We start from the raw sequence: 19,880 nt of genomic DNA on the forward strand, positions 1-19,880 counted from the left end.
AATCACATCTATATTTAAATTATGCTTTTTTTTATCTTTGAAATCCCACCCCTACCCCCAAAAAGAGGTACAGAGGACATTGGGATGTATAAAAGGCATTGGGAGGTTGGAACCTCTTCTTTGGGGTAAGGGCACACACAACACCATTGTTGGGACTGGCTCAAGTTTTGCATACAGGTAGACATTGGAAATGTGCCTTTGTAATCATTTATACTGCTAGGAAGACTTTTGTCCTAGTGGGAGACCGACCTACTATTAAATTAATGGTAACCCTGGGAACTCCGAACTCCCTGCCGCTGGATTAAGCTGCTCCATTCACATAACTAATGTGTGTACTCCACCTCCTGGGGGTAAATGTATGAATCTCCGGATTCTTCATCTCCGGCGTGTTCAACCTCTTAAGCGCTTAAATTTAAAGCGGCGCTGCATTGTAAAGGGAAGTTTCCCTTTACAATGCAGCGCCGCTTTAAATTTAAGCTCTGAAGAGGCTGAACACGCCGGAGATTCATACATTTACCCCCTGGTGTGCTAACTCTGCCTACTTGTGTTTGCGCCGCCTGCCAGTGCCATGCTTTGCCTACTTGTGTGCTAGCTCCGCCAAATGTGGCAGACTACACCTGCTGTTGCTCTGACTCTGCCTACCACTGCGTATTGTATTGGCCTCACCAAAACCCATGTGGCTAACGCTAATGGTGTGCTAACTCCACCTACTTTTGCATTGGCCCTGTCTACCATTTATTTGGTCCTCCGTACATGAGGCCACTTTCAGAATTTTTTCCAGGGCCACTTTAAGTTCCCAGTCCGCCCTCGGGCATGTCACTATAGAAGCGCTAGGCATGCCCACAGGAACATGGCCACCCTATATTGCAGTGTCATTGTTCCAGAATTTGGAATATTGGAAGGTTTACTTATGTCAAAAGCAATCTAAACTGATTGTTTTAAATCTCCACCATATGATTTATCAAATGCAGTTATGAAAAATATCTATGTCTGTACAATTTATGGAGGAATATGTCATTCATTATACAATAATCAGAATGCACAAACAATCATCATCCAATTAAAGAGAAATTGAGAACAAGGACTGGTATTTATTACTATTGCCAGCAATATAGTAATGTGGTGTCCGGTATTCCCATAATCCTCTGGAACTTTGAGTTTCTATAGTAAGACTTGGTATTTAGCGCTCCTCGATTAATTCTTTGCTAGAAACCTCTAATACAGATGATCGGGAGGGAGCGGGTTCCTAATTATTAGGTCTTTGTTTTTGTGCTTGTTTTGGGCTATGTTTGTTATTAAGGAACAATTGGGATATATGCTATATAAGAATGTATTATTCATTTATAACCAGAGAGCTCTAATTTGATTAATTGTTTATATTAAATGTTTCTTATCTATTGCTCTTAGCAGATAATGTGGATCCACTATAGTAATGTTTTTAGAACTGTTGTATATTATCATACATTTTATAAACCCATTTGACCAATTCACAAATTAGAATTTATTTTTATTTTTAGATTTATATTTATTTTTTAATTATTTTTGAGATATTTGACTTCAATATTTAATAGCCAGTTGAAAAAAAGATATTGAATTAGAATGGTGAACTGCTAATAACTGCTACAAGTGGCAGGTAAGAGGCTGTGCGGACTCAGTGACAAGTAGCTGATCAGCCTGCTTATTCAGATTAACATTGTTTTATTTTACACATGCACATCAATATTAGTACAGGGCTTTCGGAAAGTCACTGTGCACTTATGTATATTTATTAACGCACATGAAAAATCTCTTAAAAAGTCCACATCCAACACATTATCTGTATTATCTGTGATAAATTGGTTAAATCATCTGCAATAGTGTATTCTTTTCTCATGGTCAGTTGCTTTCAGTTCCTGTACCACCATTATTTCGTATGGGAGGAGCTGTAACTTCTTTCTTATGGCCTTATGAGCAGTTCCAAGACCAATATCATGCTGCTGAGCTAACTTTCGTAATGATTTTGATGGACTCTGCAGCGTACTGTCAGAAATATCCAACAGTTTCTCCTCTGATAGCTTTGCTGGCCGCCCACAGTGTTTGGCATCAACCACAGATCCTGTTTCGTGAAACTTATCGATAATGTTACGAACTGCATTGCAATGTGGAGCAGGGGTGTCTGGGAATTTTCCAGCTACTCGCTGTCACACCACATCTGTGTATCTATCCCCTTTTCGGAATACGTGTTGGATTAGCCATACACGTTCTTCAGTTGTTAAAACCATATTGGGATCACAATCTGAAGCAAAATATGGGGTCTTTAAATAAAGCAATGGAGAAGTGAAGCAGAGGAAAAGTTGCCCATGGCAACCAATCAGCTGCTCCGCATCATTTTATAATATGCAAATTAGAAATGTTGCCTCAATGCTGATTGGTTGCCATGGGCAACTTCTCCACTGCTTCAATTCTCCACTGTTTTCACTACTTTATGAAAAGTGCTCAGTGACTTTCCAAACGCCCTGTACTTTTGTACTACAGTATTGTGTCCCATGTTCAAAAACTTGTAAAGAAATCACTATGCAATGATTTTTTTCAAACAAAACCAGGAAATCTTCCCTGGTATGCAGGTTCTTTTTTCGGCTAAGAAGCGTTAGGGTGACATATCTGCATTGATATTAATTATATCGGTCTGGAGGAATTCAAGAATGATGATGGACAATAGATTGAAGTGTAAGATAGCTTGTACAAAATAAGCTGGGTTCTTGAAATGTGGAGTCCAGAGCAATCCATTAGGCAACTTAGGCTGCATCCGCATATTTCGCTGACAATTAATTTTTATAAGAAAGGTAAAAAGCTTTTTACTGCGTTATGGTAGCAATTCAAAGCATTGCACCAATTAAATCTTAAGGGACGCTGTGTGGCCAAAAGAATTTAGGGAACTAATAATATATATGAAACATACTTCTCTCCTACAATCTTAAGATTCTTCAACATTCTTTTGTCTTTTTGGAATTTCTCCCAATACTTTATAAAGAGTGTAATCTATAAACCAATCGGAGCTCAGAGTGGAGACAATATAAGCAAATCTTTCAAAGTGCTCCACCCATGAGGAGCTTTGATGACTTGGGCAGTGCACCCAAAGGTCAGAAGGAACTTGTGTTCCTATGGTAAAATAAAGGTTAACAAGAAAACATTTAAACAAACATACTAACATACTACTCCTGGTTACCACAGCTTCCATGGATGGTCACTAGGCTTGGGGCTCTTTTTTAATGAATCTATTTTAACAACAAAGTTAAGCTTTATAGAGTACATCTAATGCAGCATATTTATATATATATATATATATATATATATATATATATATATATCACAGACTCTTTTTTGCATAATTTTCATATCATTTGCAAGTCCTGACCATTTTTTTTCCACTCTCTGCTGAACACTGCAAGAACAAAACTGACCACATCGCTGCTTATCACACAGATGTCAGTTGTCTAGTAAACTGCCCATGTGATATACTATGATAAGCCATGATAAAGAGATTTAATCCACACTTTGGAAATACAAAATTTACTCTTTCCACCTACTCATTACTTATTGACTTTCAATGTACATTCCATCTTTTCCATGACAAGTCAAAAACATTGAAGTCTCCATTTTCACACTATTCTCTAACTGCTACTTGTTTTTCTCAAAATACTTCCTCTTTTGCTGTTAATAGTCAGAGAACTACGTACATTACATTTGAACTATTAGTATGTTCGACATTTCCCCACTCCCTCCACTTCCTCTTTACCCGTCTTCTTTACTATTAATTTGTATTTGCTGAGTGTCATGATATTATTATATACAATGTATGTGTTTTTCAGTGGGAGCAGAGCACAGATAAGATTAGAGAGCCTCCTACACATTTGTGTAACATGAGAGGTAATACACAACTGTATCAAGCAACTACACTTGCAGGGGCAAACGCAGGATTTGTAGAAGGGGGTTTCCACACCACGCTGCCAGTGGGCGTGACCAGCATGCATGGGGGCGTGGCTATAATATTAGACAGTGCTTGGCTGCTCTCCAACTCTTCCTATTCCAATAATATACATAGGCAGTGCTGCATGCACTACTGTTGGGTGCACGCAGCTCTCCCTTTTCAAGCAGAGCCATGTGAAGTGGGAGCAGGGTCCAGCCACCTCAGTTATACAGTGCCCCAGGCTTGGAGGGGGGTTTCCAGGCACTAGGACCCCCCATCGGTTGCCTATGACTTTAATAACTTATAATTGTTAGGGCTTCTCACATTTTTACAGTTTGAGGAGACAACAATCTGTTATCTGAGATCTGTTAGAATTTAGTAACATTTTATAGCTTGAGTTGTGTTTATAAAGTTGTATCAAATATAGGATTTGTTTACTTTTGTTTTATATAAGGGTTTGTGCTTGCCTACTCTTGGGGAATGACTGGGAGACACCTGAATGTCCGGAATATCTCCCAAGAGAGCATGTCTTTCTCCTGAATCGCAGTGCAATGCCACCATTCAGACATTTTGCCCAAGGATCGGGGTCAAAATGGCACAATATTTAATTTAACCCAGGTGATTTTAGAATTACGTTGCTCAAATAGCTTTAAAGAGAAGACTCACCTCTAAAACCAGTAATCACTTGTCTTACTAGAGTAGCAGGACCGAGATAGATCTTCTTTTATGGTTTTCCTATCCAGGCTTCATTACTAGGATGTGCAATAGTGGCCCCTGTGCTGGTGGCCCTGGGGCATTTGCTCTTTTTTGCCCATTTATTAAAACTGACCTTATTTTAGTGATTTTATGTATTGTATGATAACCTTAATCAGAGGCGGAACTAGCGATCTGTGGGCCCCGGTGCAGGGAGACAAGGAGGAGGGAACCAGGGCCCCCGACCCTCTGCATCTACCATGCAGCGGGCCCCATTATCTCCAAGGGCCCCGGTGCACGGCTCCTGCCACACCAATGATAGTTCTGCCACTGGCCTTAATATACTTTATGAGAGTGTACCTATATCTACTGTACATTTTAACCATTTTTACTAAGTAGTACAGTAAATACTAACAGCTCAGCTGGTAGGTGGTCAGTTACTTACCATTTGTTTGGAGCTGACAGATCCATTTGTGCAATTTTGAACATGTATTTGACAATGTAACCATATTCCTCAATCTATCTTTACTGCATCTAGATCTTATATAATAATTAAAAAACTGTTATCTATCTGCACCTTCCTAGCCGGTAAATAGAGGGAGTTGACACCTTAACAACTGCACATATCAAGGCTTCGAGCAGTGAGGGATTCTTTCAGGCTTGAGAATCACAAGAAACAGCAGCTTATTATGAGAAAATAAAAATATATTACCGTTCCATATGACAGATGAAGTTACAGAAACTAGAGAAGAGCAGAAAGGGACATATTGGGATATCTGATGGAAGGGAAGAGTCTGTGACTCATTTGTATTTCAAAATCAATACACCCCTTCTTCATCTTCCATATCAATTTGAAATGTAATAATATTAAAAACCCCTGGCTTCCTTATGTCCCCAATTGCATGAGTGACGACTAACTTTAATATTTGTTTTCATTAAACAATTATTTAGTATTTTATGCAGCTGGGGGGGCTGCTTATATCATCTGTGTCTGCAAAACCTCATACTATAAACAAGACCAGAGCTACCGTAGGTTAGGTCAATCTAAGCAGTTGCCTAGGGCGCCAACTGGTTATGGGCATCTAAATCACAAATGAGTGCCATAATGTCACTTTGTTAGGCAGCGGAGGTGGGGGTGCAATTCGAGAGGGGGCTAGGGCACCGCTTCACTGCCAGTGGTGAGTAGTGATACTGAGTAGTGATAATAATACTATAATTATAATGTACTACTACGTAGAACTACAAGTAGCACCATGCTGATATTTATAGTCTAGTATAGCAAGAGTCACAGGATTGCTACACCCAGGGATAGACTTAAAAACATTGTTGCTGCAAATACTGAGGTTATACGGGGTTATTGTTAATGTGTGCTTGCTGTCTGTAGGTCCTACAGGGATTATACTTCCCACCTATTAGGGGGCCTGTCTGATGCGACGACCACTTGTTCGCTGACTAAAACTTGAACCGGCAGCGGGCGATTTGAAAACAGCAGCTCAAGTGGAAGAAGCAGTGAGGGTGAGCTACAGAGGTGTCCATATAGGGCCTGATTCATTAAGGAAAGGTAATCAAAAGTAAATAAGGCAAAACCATGTTGCATTGGAGGGGGAGGTAAATTTAAAATGTGATGGCAGATTTATATTTTGGGAAGGGTATATCCTAGATCAACTTTAAATTTCACTGTACAAATAAGCTATCAAGTATTTGTGTGCTATATGAAAAAACAGCCAGTATTCATCTTATGTGTAAAATAATAAACTAATCTGCACCCCTTGCATTGTAACATGGTTTTGTCCAGAAAACTTGAGTAAGAAAACTTACTCAATTTTTTGCTTAACTTTCCTTAATGAATCAGGCCCAAAATGAATAAGGACCAAAAAAACTGTATTTAAATAAGTTTAATTAATTTAAAAAAAATATTGTATATAATATTCTGCACCCAAAGGGCTAGGCTTGTTTTACATGGGCTCAGCCAATGGTCTCCTTCACATTATCATGCTGTACTGTTTGAGGTTATCACACAAAAAACCACAGAGGATATGTGTACAATCACTGAGTGTACAAACGGATGTACACTGCCTAGCTAAAATAGAATATATAATCACTTTCAAAGACTGGACTCTCATTATTTTTCCTTGTTTTGTTTCATTGTTTCATTTTTTGTGGCTTTTATTTATTTTTGTTTTCTAGACCAGTTTATGCTTGTGCCGAATCTTCGGCACACCGGCAAGTCCTCTTGGGTGGAGCTGAAAATGCAGGTAATATGTGCTTAGCGCCATACAGAGATGGCATTGGCATTTCAGGGTGAGCAATGATGTTTACCACTTGATGAATTAACTGTTTTTGCCATGCCCATAGAGATCTATGGGTACGGTGGTAATCTGCAACAGCAGGGCTAACACTGGAGAGAACTGTGTTTTCTCTGGCATTAGTCATTTAATAATATTTAGTGAAACACTATAAGAGTCTTTTTCGCATTGGGTTTAGACTTAAAAATAATTTAAAAATTGGCCCCTAAGTCTGTAAAAACAATTTATTTAAATAAATTACATATTGCACAAATGATAAACTCTATAACTTGCTTAGTCATACACCAATTAGCACAAAATCATACGGTAACATATGAAAACAATGATAGTTATGCTTCACCTTGCGCAAGAGCTAGATTAGTTTAACTCAAACTGTATTTAAACACTATAAATACATCACAGTGAATTCATAACAGCTTAATAACCTCTGGTCCTATGCAATTACAATCAATAAATTGTACTTACAGATCAGGCTCTCAGTACTTGTCTGTACGTTGTACCTTCTGACTGTCAGAATCCTTATCAGCTCTCATGTGTACTTCTGGTCTTATTTCCCCTTTTCTGTTTCCAAATAATACAGATTACAACATCAAGAATCTGCTATATCTTTTCTCTTCTCCAGCAACTAAGCATTTATTTTTTTTGACTGACATTTCAAACTTATTTTAAGCCTGTTACCGATTCCGTCACTGACAAAGTAATTGAACCTGTGCTTCAATTATAACCTTAGACCAAGTTACAAAGGACCTGATGTTCGTGAATCGCCTTCCATTGTAAACTTCAAGAAAGCTCTGCCAAATGTATATCTTCTCAAATGGATAGACTCCTACTGGTAATAATTAGAGATGCTCATTGACCCCCGTGAACTGGTTTTGGATCTGGATTAGCTTCGTGTTTTGGTTTTGTTTTTTGGCAAAACCACCCTTCTGTGTTTTGGTTTTGTATATTTTAGAAAAAATCCTAAAATATGCTAAAATCACATAATTTTGCTATTTTTTGTTCCTATATTATTATTAACCTCAATAACACTAATCTTCAGTCATTTGCAGTCAATTTTGACCACCTCACAGATCACAATATTATTTTCATACACTATCGGACAAATACTGCAGCGACCTGGCTGGATGGTAAGCGACAGAGCAATGACTCAAACACGCGGCAGTTCCTAGCACATCTAGGACACATTGGCACACAGCAGTGGCAGAAACGACAAATGGGGGTCCGCCCTCCCTCTCACCCCTCGCTATGTTGGATCTTAAAAAGGAATTTAAAATTTGCGAGATCTTTGATCCGACGACGTAACAATGACGTTTTGCCTCTTTTTTAATTCGAGGGCGCGTGACAGTACCGAGCCCGCTCGGCTTTGTACTCAGATCCCCTAAGTTTGGGTGCTTTCGGTTCTCGGGGAACCGAGCCTGAGCATCTCTAGTAATAAGAGAAAGAGACGTACTGTAGCTGGACACAAAGTATAAAAAGTAAATTAATTAAAAAATATATAGTTTTGTAAAAAATGGTGGGAGTAAAGTGTTTATAATGTATTCTGTATCATTCGATAATAAAGTGATCATTTCTGGGGTGGCTCCTTTGACAGATGAACTCAGTCAATTAGCTCCAATTAGCTAGATAAATATCATATATATCCCACTGGAGGGTGTGGGTATTGGCTATTCAGTTGTGCCTCTGATGCACATCCATAGATAACAATAGATGTCTGCAGTCTACTATTGAGAATTGATAAAACAAAGTAAAGATATACTGTTATGAGTCTGTCATTTGTTGGGGTATGTTCATGTCATTTGGCAATTAACCCTATAATTGGCTCTGATAATGTTCATGATGTTTAAAACCTTCAAGCCATTTTTTTTTGCACCCTGAAATTATTTGTGAAAAGAGTTGGTGATCTAAATTAAAACACACACACACACACAAAATGGGCAAGTTCCATGTGTAATGGTGTTTCTGCTATTGTGTGCTATATTTACAGCAATTCTCCTTTGGCTTAGCTACCCCTCCTCTTTAGCTGTCTCAGTTATCTGAACATTCATCCACTCTATTACTACCTCATTCCACTGAGCCACAGGAAGCTGAAGAGCTATAGAGGGGAAGGAATGCGTCAGTGTGTCAGCCTATGACCTGACCTTGACCTGAGGCTGAATAGTGACACAGGGAGACTGACCTGCAATAAAAGAGACTGCTGGGGGCCGCAACCTGATGGGTAGCACGGTGACGTAGTGGTTAGCACTTCTGCCTTACAGCACTGGGGTCATGAGTTCAATTCCCGACCATGGCCTTATCTGTGAGGAGTTTGTATGTTCTCCCCGTGTTTGCGTGGGTTTCCTTCGGGTGCTCCAGTTTGCTCCCACACTCCAAAAACATACTAGTAAGTTAATTGGCTGCTATTAAAAATTGACCCTAGTCTATCTGTGTGTGTAGGTTAGGGGAATTTAGACTGTAAGCTCCAATGGGGCAGGGACTGATGTGAGTGAGTTCTCTGTACAGCCCTGAGGAATTAGTGGCGCTATATAAATAAATGGTGATGATGATGATGATAATTGTATATCTGCTTCCTCTCTCCCATAAGATATCAAGTATTCAAAGCCCATTACCTCCAACAATCTCTAATGTGTGGTGGTCAAATATGTATTAAGTATAGTTTGGGTTAGTGTGGTCATTGCATAATATGTACCGATTTTGCAAATGGGATGTTGGTAAACATGGGGACTAAATCCTATGAGCAGCACACTAATTGGTGTTATACCAAGCCTTGCCCAATTGTGAGTGCCACTATAAGCCCTTTTCCTGTGGCTAGTGACCAGCAGAGTGTAAGGAAAATGTAAAGTTAGATGTTCATTAATTAAAAATATATATTGCTGTCTATGCACCTTTGTGGGTGTCCCTAAGTAAAATGATCAGCCCATAATATCAGCAAATCTGTGAATATGTTTCAATAAGAAGTAAAACTTCTGCATATATGTACTTTACAGATGCTGTGATTAAACCCATATGGTGCTTAACATATTACAGTCTGACATGCATAGTGTGGCCTAACAAAGGTAGAAAGTTTGTAGATCCATACATAGACTATGTCAGGATGCCTAATCAAGTTTGACAGATTTATATCCATCTATGTATGGGCCTATAACCTTCCTACACTTTCTAGCGAACCTAGGTCTTTAAATCTCTTCTTCTTCAAAATCACATATTTAAGCTTTCGATGACCCCTCTCTCCTCTCACATAAACATTATTTTAGATTTTTCCACATCCTGTTGTCTTATTTTGGAATTGATCCCACTGTTCTCTTAGGGGGTAGGGAATCTTTCATCTAATCAGAGCTCAGAGGTGAGTCCATATAAGGGAATCTCCTCTGAGAATCTTTCAGTGCTCCACCCTTGAGGAACATGGATGACATAGAATTCATAGAATGTATTCCCCCTACCCAACCTGAGTGGTCATTAGGAACCCTGATCATTATACTTAAAGAGCAGGATTTGGATTGAGAGGAATGCTGTTCCGAGTTCCTTAAGAGTTTGAGAGAGAGACATAGATAGCAGAGAGAGTAAGGTAAGAGGTTTGAGAGTTGATATAGAGATCCAGAGACTTAAGTAGGGTGATTTGGCAGAGCAGAGATCGACAGTGAGATAAGGGTAGCACAGTAAGTGTACACGAGGATCAAAAGACTTTGATTATCAGGCCAATCACACGATAAACAACCATTCGGCCCGATATCACATTGGTGTGTACGCTCTGACGATGAACGATTAACATTCCAAAGCACATCATATTGATTGATTTGATATTTTAAAAGGACTATAAATCTTGTTCAGCGATGGAACAATGTTGTTTCAATTCTGCAGTGTTGATGCATTCGCGACCAGATCTTCATAGAGTTTACAAAGTCACGATCTTTTCAGCAGTTGGTTGTGAGAGATGAAGAGCACAGATCTGAAGGTAAACCTTGTAAAACGTGTATAGTGTGTACACATGAATCTGCATGCTGATTGGGACTTTCAGTCGTTGGCAAAATCATTAATGATATCGCATTGGGAGAATTTTTCTGTGTACCCATCCTAGGAAAAATCAGCTGCCATATTCATCGGCAAATAGGTGTAACAGAGAGGAAATCTGCAAGTGCAGTTGGGGGCGAAGCAATCATCATGGAGAGGGGAAGGTCCGCATACGACGGAGCCCAAGAAGGAAGGCACGGATGACAGGGAGACCCCCAGGGGGGAGAGGAGGAAGTGAGAGGGCACAGGGAGGGGAAGAGAGTCCAAGAGGAGGAGGAAAAGGTAGCTGGAGAGCAGAGTTAAAAGGGGTGAAGACAGGAGGAGAGGGTGACCCTGCTCAAAGGAGTGTACAATCTAAGGGGTGGGGTAGGCAGACAAAGAGACACAGGGGAGAGAAGGAGGAACGGGGGATAAGGATAAGGGAAGGGGAATGAAGGGGAAGAGGCATAAGAAAGGTAGGTAATTAAGTGGGAGACTGGAAGGCTTTAAGAAAAAGGTGGGTTTTTAAAGCCCGTTTGAAACTCGACAGATTAGGGGAAGTTATGATGGAGGGAGGGATCTTGTTCCAGTGGAGGGGGGCAGCGCGGGCGAAGTCTTGGATACGCGCGTGGGAGGAGGTGATCAGGGGGGAAGAGAGGCGACGGTCATTGGCAGATTGGCGATGGCGGGATGGAGCATGAATAGAGAGGAGGGTGGAGATGTAGGGTGCAGTGGAATTGGCGAGGGCCTTGTATGTAAGAGTGAGGAGCTTGAAGAGGATTCTGTAGGGGAAGGGGAGCCAGTGAAGGGATTGGTAGAGGGGCGAGACAGACGAGGAGCGGCGAGAAAAGAAGATAAGCCTAGCAGCTGCGTTAAGAACAGATCGAAGGGGAGCAAGACGAGATTAGGGGAAGCCAGTGAGGAGGAGGTTGCAGTAGTCAAAATGGGAGATGATCAGAGAGTGAATAAGACATTTGGTGGCATCTTGGGAGAGGAAGGGCCGGATGCGAGCGATGTTACGCAGCTGGAAGCGACAGGATTTAGCAAGAGAGAGAATGTGGGGGCCAAAGGAGAGAGAGGAGTCGAGGATGACACAGAGGCAGCGAAGTTGGGGGACAGGGGAGATAGAGGTGTTGTCGACAGTGAAAGAGAGGTCAGAAGGGGGCAAGGTGTGAGCGGGAGGAAAGACTATGAGTTCAGTTTTGGTGAGGTTGAGTTTGAGGAATCGGGAGGAGATGGCAGAGAGGCAGGCGGACACCCTAGAGAGGGTCTAATTCCCGGGTCATTCAACCTGGGTAAATGCCCCGGGAGGCATCCATGCTGAACCTAAACCGGGGTCTTCGGGGCTCACACTGGCAAGAACCCAGGTCTTTTAGGCAGTGTGAATGGGGTATTATTGACTGTAAACGCAAGTTAATTTTGTCACAAAACTCCCTCTACTCCCTCTATTGACCTTCTACAACATGATCCATTACTTTTTGTTATGCCGGCAATCTTTATGACATTATAGAATGACAGAAACTGTACACTGGTCATCCATGTTACATTGTTCTTAGGTGTGCAAGGGGCACAATGAAATTCACATTGTATCCAGAAATGAACAATATGCTTTATGCTGTCATGTGCTATGAGATGCAAAGACAAGATACTGTTTATATTAAGACTGTAAATAAATATTCTTTATAGTTTATTCATGTCATTTTTCTCTCTTCGTCACTAAACATTGCAGAGACTAAACTAGCTACATTGCTGCTGATCACAGGGATGTTAATTACCCATGTGATAAGCAGTGATGTGACTGTGATCAGAAGGTTTAAGATTACATTTGATAGTACAACACCTACATGTTCCATCTACCCACTACTTATTGACTTTCATTGACTTTCCATCTTATCACTACTTATACCACTTTCAAATTGCCACCCCGGCAATATCCCGGGTATATGGCGGGGAACAGTGCAGGACAACCAGGCAAATTCCCGGGTAGACCGTGTTCACACTAAACACGGGTCTGCCCAGGTCTCCATGGCAACATCACAAGTGTAGCTCTGATTGGCTCCTCTTTTGATGATGATTTCTTATTTTTTGTACCTTTACAATGGCGTTCGGTGAGACCTGGGTTGAAAAACCAGGGTCGGACTCGGGAATAACCCTCCAAAAGACCCGGGTCTAATTCCCGGGTCATTCAACCTGGGTAGATGCCCCGGGACCCATCCATGCTGAACCTAAACCGGGGTCTTCGGGGCTCACACCGGCAAGAACCCAGGTCTTTTAGGCAGTGTGAATGGGGTATTATTGACTGTAAACGCAAGTTAATTTTGTCACAAAACTCCCTCTACTCCATCTATTGACCTTCTTCAACATGATCCATTACTTTTTGTTATGCCGGCAAACTTTATGACATTATAGAATGACAGAAACTGTACACTGGTCATCCATGTTACATTGTTCTTAGGTGTGCAAAGGGCACAAATGCCAGGAAATGGTTTTCTGTGAAAGGCTACACTTTCTGGAATGACTTCTGCTTCATTCTTGTCACTGTTCAAATACAAATTTATTTTTTTCACCCTCAGACTTTAGCTTGGAATTCCATCCTCTTCTCCCTCAATTTAGATGTCACTATCTCCCAAATGGCACATTCTGTTTTCAAATAAATCCACTGAATTTCCTCGAATAACCACAAAATCCTCCTGGTCCTTCTTGATATGTAATTCTAGATCAATGTTTCCCAAACCCAGTCCCCAGGGAGCCCTAACAGTACAGGCTTTCCAGATCACAAGTGAAATAATTAGTACCACCTGTGGATCTGTTACAGTGTGTCGGTCAGTAATAAATACACCTGTGCTCCAGCAAGCAGATACCTAAAGCATGCACTGTAAGGGGTCCCTGAGGACTGGGTTTGGAAAACGCTGTTCTAGCACTTTTACACTGCTTTCATTGCATGCACTGGGAAAATGGGCTATAGAATATGAAATATAATGCATACATTAGACCATTTTAAGTCATGCATCTAAAAGAGAGTGGAGATGAAAGCTGGCCCAGCAATAGTTCAGAGGATGGCTGGATTTTTTTAAACTGTGGTTTAGAAGACACAGACTAAGCTATATGGAGCCAATAAGTGGGTAAGAGTATTTCGTTCAATGTAAGCTGTTAAAAATCCACAGCTGTGTTTAAGAAAGTATAACGTGGAAACAAATATGTGCATGATAACTGCAGTGTACCAATGGATCAACCGATAACTGTTGCTATACAGGATGATTGTAATGCTTTTCAGAAATTGTTAAATTACTCTAATGTAGCAGTTATTAAAGCCTTGATAGGTTTGAATTCACAAGAGGCATAGAAAGCAAATATGTAGTTTCCAGCAAATGTACCTCTAGTGTTGTCATGTTTTAACTTTTGTAGGATCTGTGGTAATCATTTTAACGATAACCACAATTCCGACACCGAGGACACCTACAAATAAAAAGCGAATTTATGAAAAACCGATTTCAATGTAAATAGACTCACCTCCAAACTGACTCTGCACATCTCCGATGGGACCACCATGGTGACAGCAAGTTATTCCGAATGGACAGCTCTTCGGCAGTTCAGTTTGACGTCATCGCGAGTTCTATGAATGTTAATTTAAAGCGGCAATGTCGGGACCAGGCAGGTTAACTGTTTAAAGACTAATCCGACATTGCCGATTTAAATTAAGATTCATAGAAGTCGCAATGACGTCAAACTGTACTGCCAAAGAGCTGTCCAATCTAAATAACTTGCTGTCACCGTGGTGGTCCCAATATAGTATTGATGATTCAGCAAAAGGTTTTTTTAAAGGTAAAAGTTCTAAGTCAGATGGTATTTGTAAGATTAGAGAAGTCACCCAGATGTGCGATCATTTAATAATTAACTACAGATATGTTAGGTTGCCCTCCGATAAGATGTAATAGTTAAAATATCCGACTAAGAAAACTTTAACTAAAAAATAAATAACTATAAGCAATTTACAATCTTTAATGGGTCGTTTGGCATTTGTGGAAGATGACGCATCTCGAGATGTGAACAGCTCTGGATGTGGGTGGAAATTCACTTTTTACCGGTGCTCTTTCCTTTAGAGTACTTTACTCCAATTTTGCAACCAACTCTGTATAATCCCCATTGGGCCTGAGTTATTAAAGAGAGTAAAGCATAAAAAATGAGTAACTGCACCTGGGCAAAACCATGTTGCATTGGAGGGGGAGGTAAATTTAAAATGTGGGGACAGTTTTATAGTTAGGGTAGGGCATGTCCTAGACCAACTTTAAATTTCAGTGTACAATTAAAGCTAACAAGTATTTGTGTACTAGATGAAAAAAACAGCCAGTATTTAACTTATGTGCAAAATAATGAACTAACCTGCATCCCTTGCATTGTAACATGGTTTGCCCTGGAGAACATTTACTCCTTTTTTTGCCTTACTTTCTTGAATGTCTCTGACCCCATGTGTTTATCTGCATCATCAACTAGAATAGCAAATCCAAATGTACATATTCATGTCCAGAGCAATATGAAGTGAGATCTATATAGCATGTGTGGATTTTGGTACAATGGTATAAGGCTGTTGTGGCAGAAATCTGTTGCAAGTTCTATGTAGATTGTACGGTTACATACAAAGCAGATATTAAGTGTATGAAGTGTACAGGTTCCTCTGATGAGGTGCAAATTATAGAGTATTTATTACAGTTGTGGAAGTGTAAGTGTCAACCACGTGTGATTATGGAATAATTTTTCCATAAACAAATATAATAAGGACAATGCAAAGTCATGTGCTATCAGACTAGGCTTTATTGGTAGAAAAGGGGAAGTCTTCCATAAAACTGAGGACTCTGCACCTTAACATTTATTTGTCTATTGGATTACGAAACAATTGTACTATTCACTATACCTTTGTTACTTACGGGAAACTGTTTGTTACGTTCTACCAGTAGGATTTAGTTATTAGTGAAGAGTGAATTGTTCAATCAGAAGTTTAAATTTATACACATTTTTAACTTCAAACAGATCAACTTATGAATCAGGTCTGATTCAGGCAAGATCCAGGGAAGAACCCGCTCCTCCCCCACTGTAGAATTAGCCCAATCACAGTCAATTAAACCATTTAAAACTTACATTTTAAATCTAAAGTAAATTTAACAAAAAGGAGCCAAAAGCCAAACATATAATTGCCATCAGAAACCTTGAGACCCCCACAACTGTAAGTCGTTTCTCCCTCGCCTCTCGTTCTGATTATAACTAGAGTCCCCGCTAGGGGCTAGTATACAAAGCGGAATCTCCAAACCGGTGTCTAGTTTATTGCAATACCTCCAATCTTTTTGCTTTTTAAAGCAGACGTCCAATCTAGTGGCTAGCGTATAACAGTACCTTAAATCTGGTGCACGATGAGACTTTGAGTCCTGTGGTTATTGTATGGCTGGTATTCCAATCTGGTAGCTTATGTATCACACAGTCTCCAATCTGGTGGCTAAGGTATGACACAGTCTCCAATCTGGTGGCTAGTATATGTCAATTACACCAGTTTGGTGCATAGCATTTAAAGCAGATCTATCTGGAAGTTAGTATATCTCACAGCATTTAACCTGGTGATTACTGTATGATCAGATCTTCTATCTGATATTTACTTCAATAAATTTTTATTGAGTTTTTTCAAAGTTAAATGGGGTACAGAAAAAAGAAAGGGTAACAAACACAGTTGAGGTAACAAACAAAAGGGTAATGAAAAAAACAAAAAGGGAACAAGAGGGGACACCCCCGCGCAGGGGGGAGGGGGGGGGTCACTCAATTGAAACAACGATATTATAGCAAGCACGTTACTTTAAGAAACATAAATAAAATATACACATTGGTCTTTCTCATAGTATGCCTGATGGGGAGACATTAATACCTAGGTAGCTCAGATAGCACACTGGCAGAGCCTAATCGTTAGGCTGGGGTTCCTCTATGAGGGCTGCTGGGGATGGAGAGGGTGAAGTATTTGAAGCTACTCGTGCTCTACCGGAGCCCTCTGTAACATATTCATGCCAGCTAAACCATTTGAAAATTGGATTGGAGGCGGATGACGTATAGGGCACATCCGTTGTTTCCATTTCAAAACTATACTGGATCTTAGACACGACCTTGGTGATGCTGGGGGGAGCAGGGGACTTCCAGCTCTGAGCAATTGCTGCTCTAGCGGCTATTAGTATGTGTCCTAATACATAGCGCTTATAGCTAGGAACCCCAGGCTGATAAATATGTAAGAGGGCTACCTTCGGGTCAAGAGTGACAGAAACTCGCAGGACCTCCGAAATCAAAGCGGATATCTCGCCCCAGAACGTCTGGATCACCGGGCATGTCCAAAAGACATGATAAACATCTGCTATCTGACCACATTGACGCCAGCAGAATTTAGACTGACTTGGCCATATCTTATGAAGGCGATCCGGGGTGAGATAGAGCCGATTGAGGAGCTTAACATACATTTCGGTGTGATTGATGCATCTAGACATGCGGTGTGAGGAAATGTAGATCTTTTCCCACTGCTGGAGGGAGAGAGTCATACCAATATCTGCTTCCCAACGTGCCTGAATCGGAGTCTTGGAGACTGGGATCAGGGACTGGGAATAGCGGTACCAGAATGTTATTCCTCCCCTACTACCCGCCTTTGTTAATCTATCTAGGACCTGAGCTGGAAGTGTGGACAAGGCATGGGGGGTCCTGGAAGCCGCCCCCACCCAGTGTCTAATTCTCATATATTTAAACATCTCAGACTGAGGCAGATTGTATTTGTCCCTAAGCACGTCAAAGGGGAGGAAAAGGGTCTGCGCAAACATATCCGCCAGAGAAACTATCCCTCTATTTTTCCATACAGTAATATTGATATCCGGTATGAGTTTCGACAATGCTTGGAGGGAAAGATTGCGAGAAGGGAGTACAACATCCTTGTGCGACCCAATAAATTTATCCCATACCCGTAAGGCATCCGAGATAGAGAGTAATTTACGGGCACCCGGTGGGCGGTCCGGCCTAGGAATCCAAAGAAGATCCAGCAGGGGGAATCCTACATATAAAGCCCTCTCGATATCAACCCACGGCTTAGCTGCAAGGGGTAGCGACCAGTCCCGGAGGTGACTCAAAACACAGGCATCCTGGTAAAGTGTTAAGCTGGGAAGCAATAAGCCGCCTCTTGACTTTGGTAAAGACATACGTTTGTATGTAAGGAGGGGGCGTTTCTGCCTCCAGACGTATGACATCATCAGAGTGTGGAACCTATCCATCATTCGTTTTGGTATAATATAGGGTATGGTACGGAAAATATACATAAGTTTTGGTAGCAACATCATCTTAAAAGCCGCTATGCGCCCCAACCAAGAGACCTCAAAATCCATCCAGTTATTAGCCAGTGAGGAGAGGTGAAGATAGATCGGGGAAAAATTAACTTCAAACACCGCAGATAGATTTGCCGGGATATGTATACCTAGATAAGATAGGGAGTCTTTAACCCACACAAAAGGAAATTTCTTTTGTAAGCTTGAAAGGGAAGATTGTGGTATATTAATGGGAAGGGCTTCAGATTTTGTAACATTCAATTTATAGTATGATGCTTCGCTAAACCTGTCTAGGATGTGCTTCAAAGTTATCAATGAGGTCTCCGGGCTGGTTACAAACAGTAGGACATCATCAGCAAATAGGCATACCTTCTGTCTATGTGGATGGATGTCAATACCTGGGAAGTTATCTGCCTGCCGGATTGTGAGGGCCAGGGGTTCTATAGCCAAGACGTACATTAAAGGGGAAAGAGGGCACCCCTGCCTCGTGCCATTAGTGATGGGAAATGAGGATGATAGGAAACCGTTACTGAAGATTTTAGCGGAGGGGTCTTGATAAAGGGCTAATATGGAGTGAAGAACTCTTCCCTGTATACCAAACTTACACAAGACCTCCTTCATGTACTTCCAGTGAAGTCTGTCAAAGGCCTTTTCTGCGTCTAAAGAGAGCAAAATGACTTCCTCCGAGGACCCAGAGAGGAGGTCCACGATATTTAATATGCGTCGAGTGTTATCCGAGGCCTGGCGGCCTACTACAAAGCCTACCTGGTCCGGGTGTATCAGTTGTGGTAAGAGGGGATTCAGGCGATCAGCAAGCAATCTAGCGTAAATTTTCAGGTCTGTGTTAAGCAATGCTATTGGTCTATAATTCTTACAGTCTGAGTGGTCCTTGCCCGGTTTTGGTATAGTAATAATCTGTGCTTCCAACATCTCTGTTGGAAAGCCCCCACTCTCCGAAACACTATTATACAGGTTAGTAAGGAGAGGGGAAACTTCGGTCCCGAAGGCACTATAGAATGCATTAATGAAACCATCCGGGCCGGGAGCCTTATCTTTTGGAAGGGATTTAATGATTCTCTCAACTTCTCCCTGGGTCCACGGGAGATTAAGCAATTGTAAGCTATCGGCGTCTAACAAGGGAAGGTCTAAGTGTTGGAGGAATGCGGAAATGGAGGCCTCAGATGGTTTAAAAACATTATCATCGTCCTGGAGGTTATAAAGTTTAGAGTAGAATTTGGCAAACTGGTTAGCTATGGCCGCTGGGTTATATATCTTGTTACCTCTAGGACCGTGCAATACTTTAACACGATTTCTAGCTTGCTTGCCTCTTAATTTTCGGGCTAGGAGACGACTGGCCCTATTACCCATTGTGTAGAATTTTTGCCTCAACTTGAGTAAGGAGGATTTCATGCGAGTAATGAAAATATTATTCAGCTGTTTCCTCACCTCATTTATTTCTTTTTGTAAGGTTTTAGATGGGCGTGTTTGGTTTTGGAGCTCTAATCTCGCTAGGTCAGACTCAAGTGTTCGTTGGCGTAGGAGGTATTGCCTCTTTAAACGGGCCCCAATTTGAATAGCAGCACCTCTAACTACTGCCTTCAGGGCACACCAATGTGTTGAAAG

The 19,880-nt window shown here is 41.0% G+C and overlaps 1 protein-coding gene across 1 annotated transcript in view; it reads right to left on the reverse strand.

Moving 5' to 3' along the window:
• LOC142107463 (sialic acid-binding Ig-like lectin 6) overlaps nt 1-7,492 on the reverse strand; it is a 43,066-nt gene extending 35,574 nt beyond the window's left edge. The window contains exon 1 of the mRNA XM_075190899.1: nt 7,411-7,492. The gene's annotated coding sequence lies outside the window, so the exon portion shown is untranslated. The remainder of the gene's footprint in view (nt 1-7,410) is intronic.
• Nucleotides 7,493-19,880: the final 12,388 nt, after the last annotated feature.

This window comes from Mixophyes fleayi, chromosome 11, assembly GCF_038048845.1.
Source record: "Mixophyes fleayi isolate aMixFle1 chromosome 11, aMixFle1.hap1, whole genome shotgun sequence".
Classification (NCBI taxonomy): Eukaryota; Metazoa; Chordata; class Amphibia; order Anura; family Limnodynastidae; genus Mixophyes; species Mixophyes fleayi.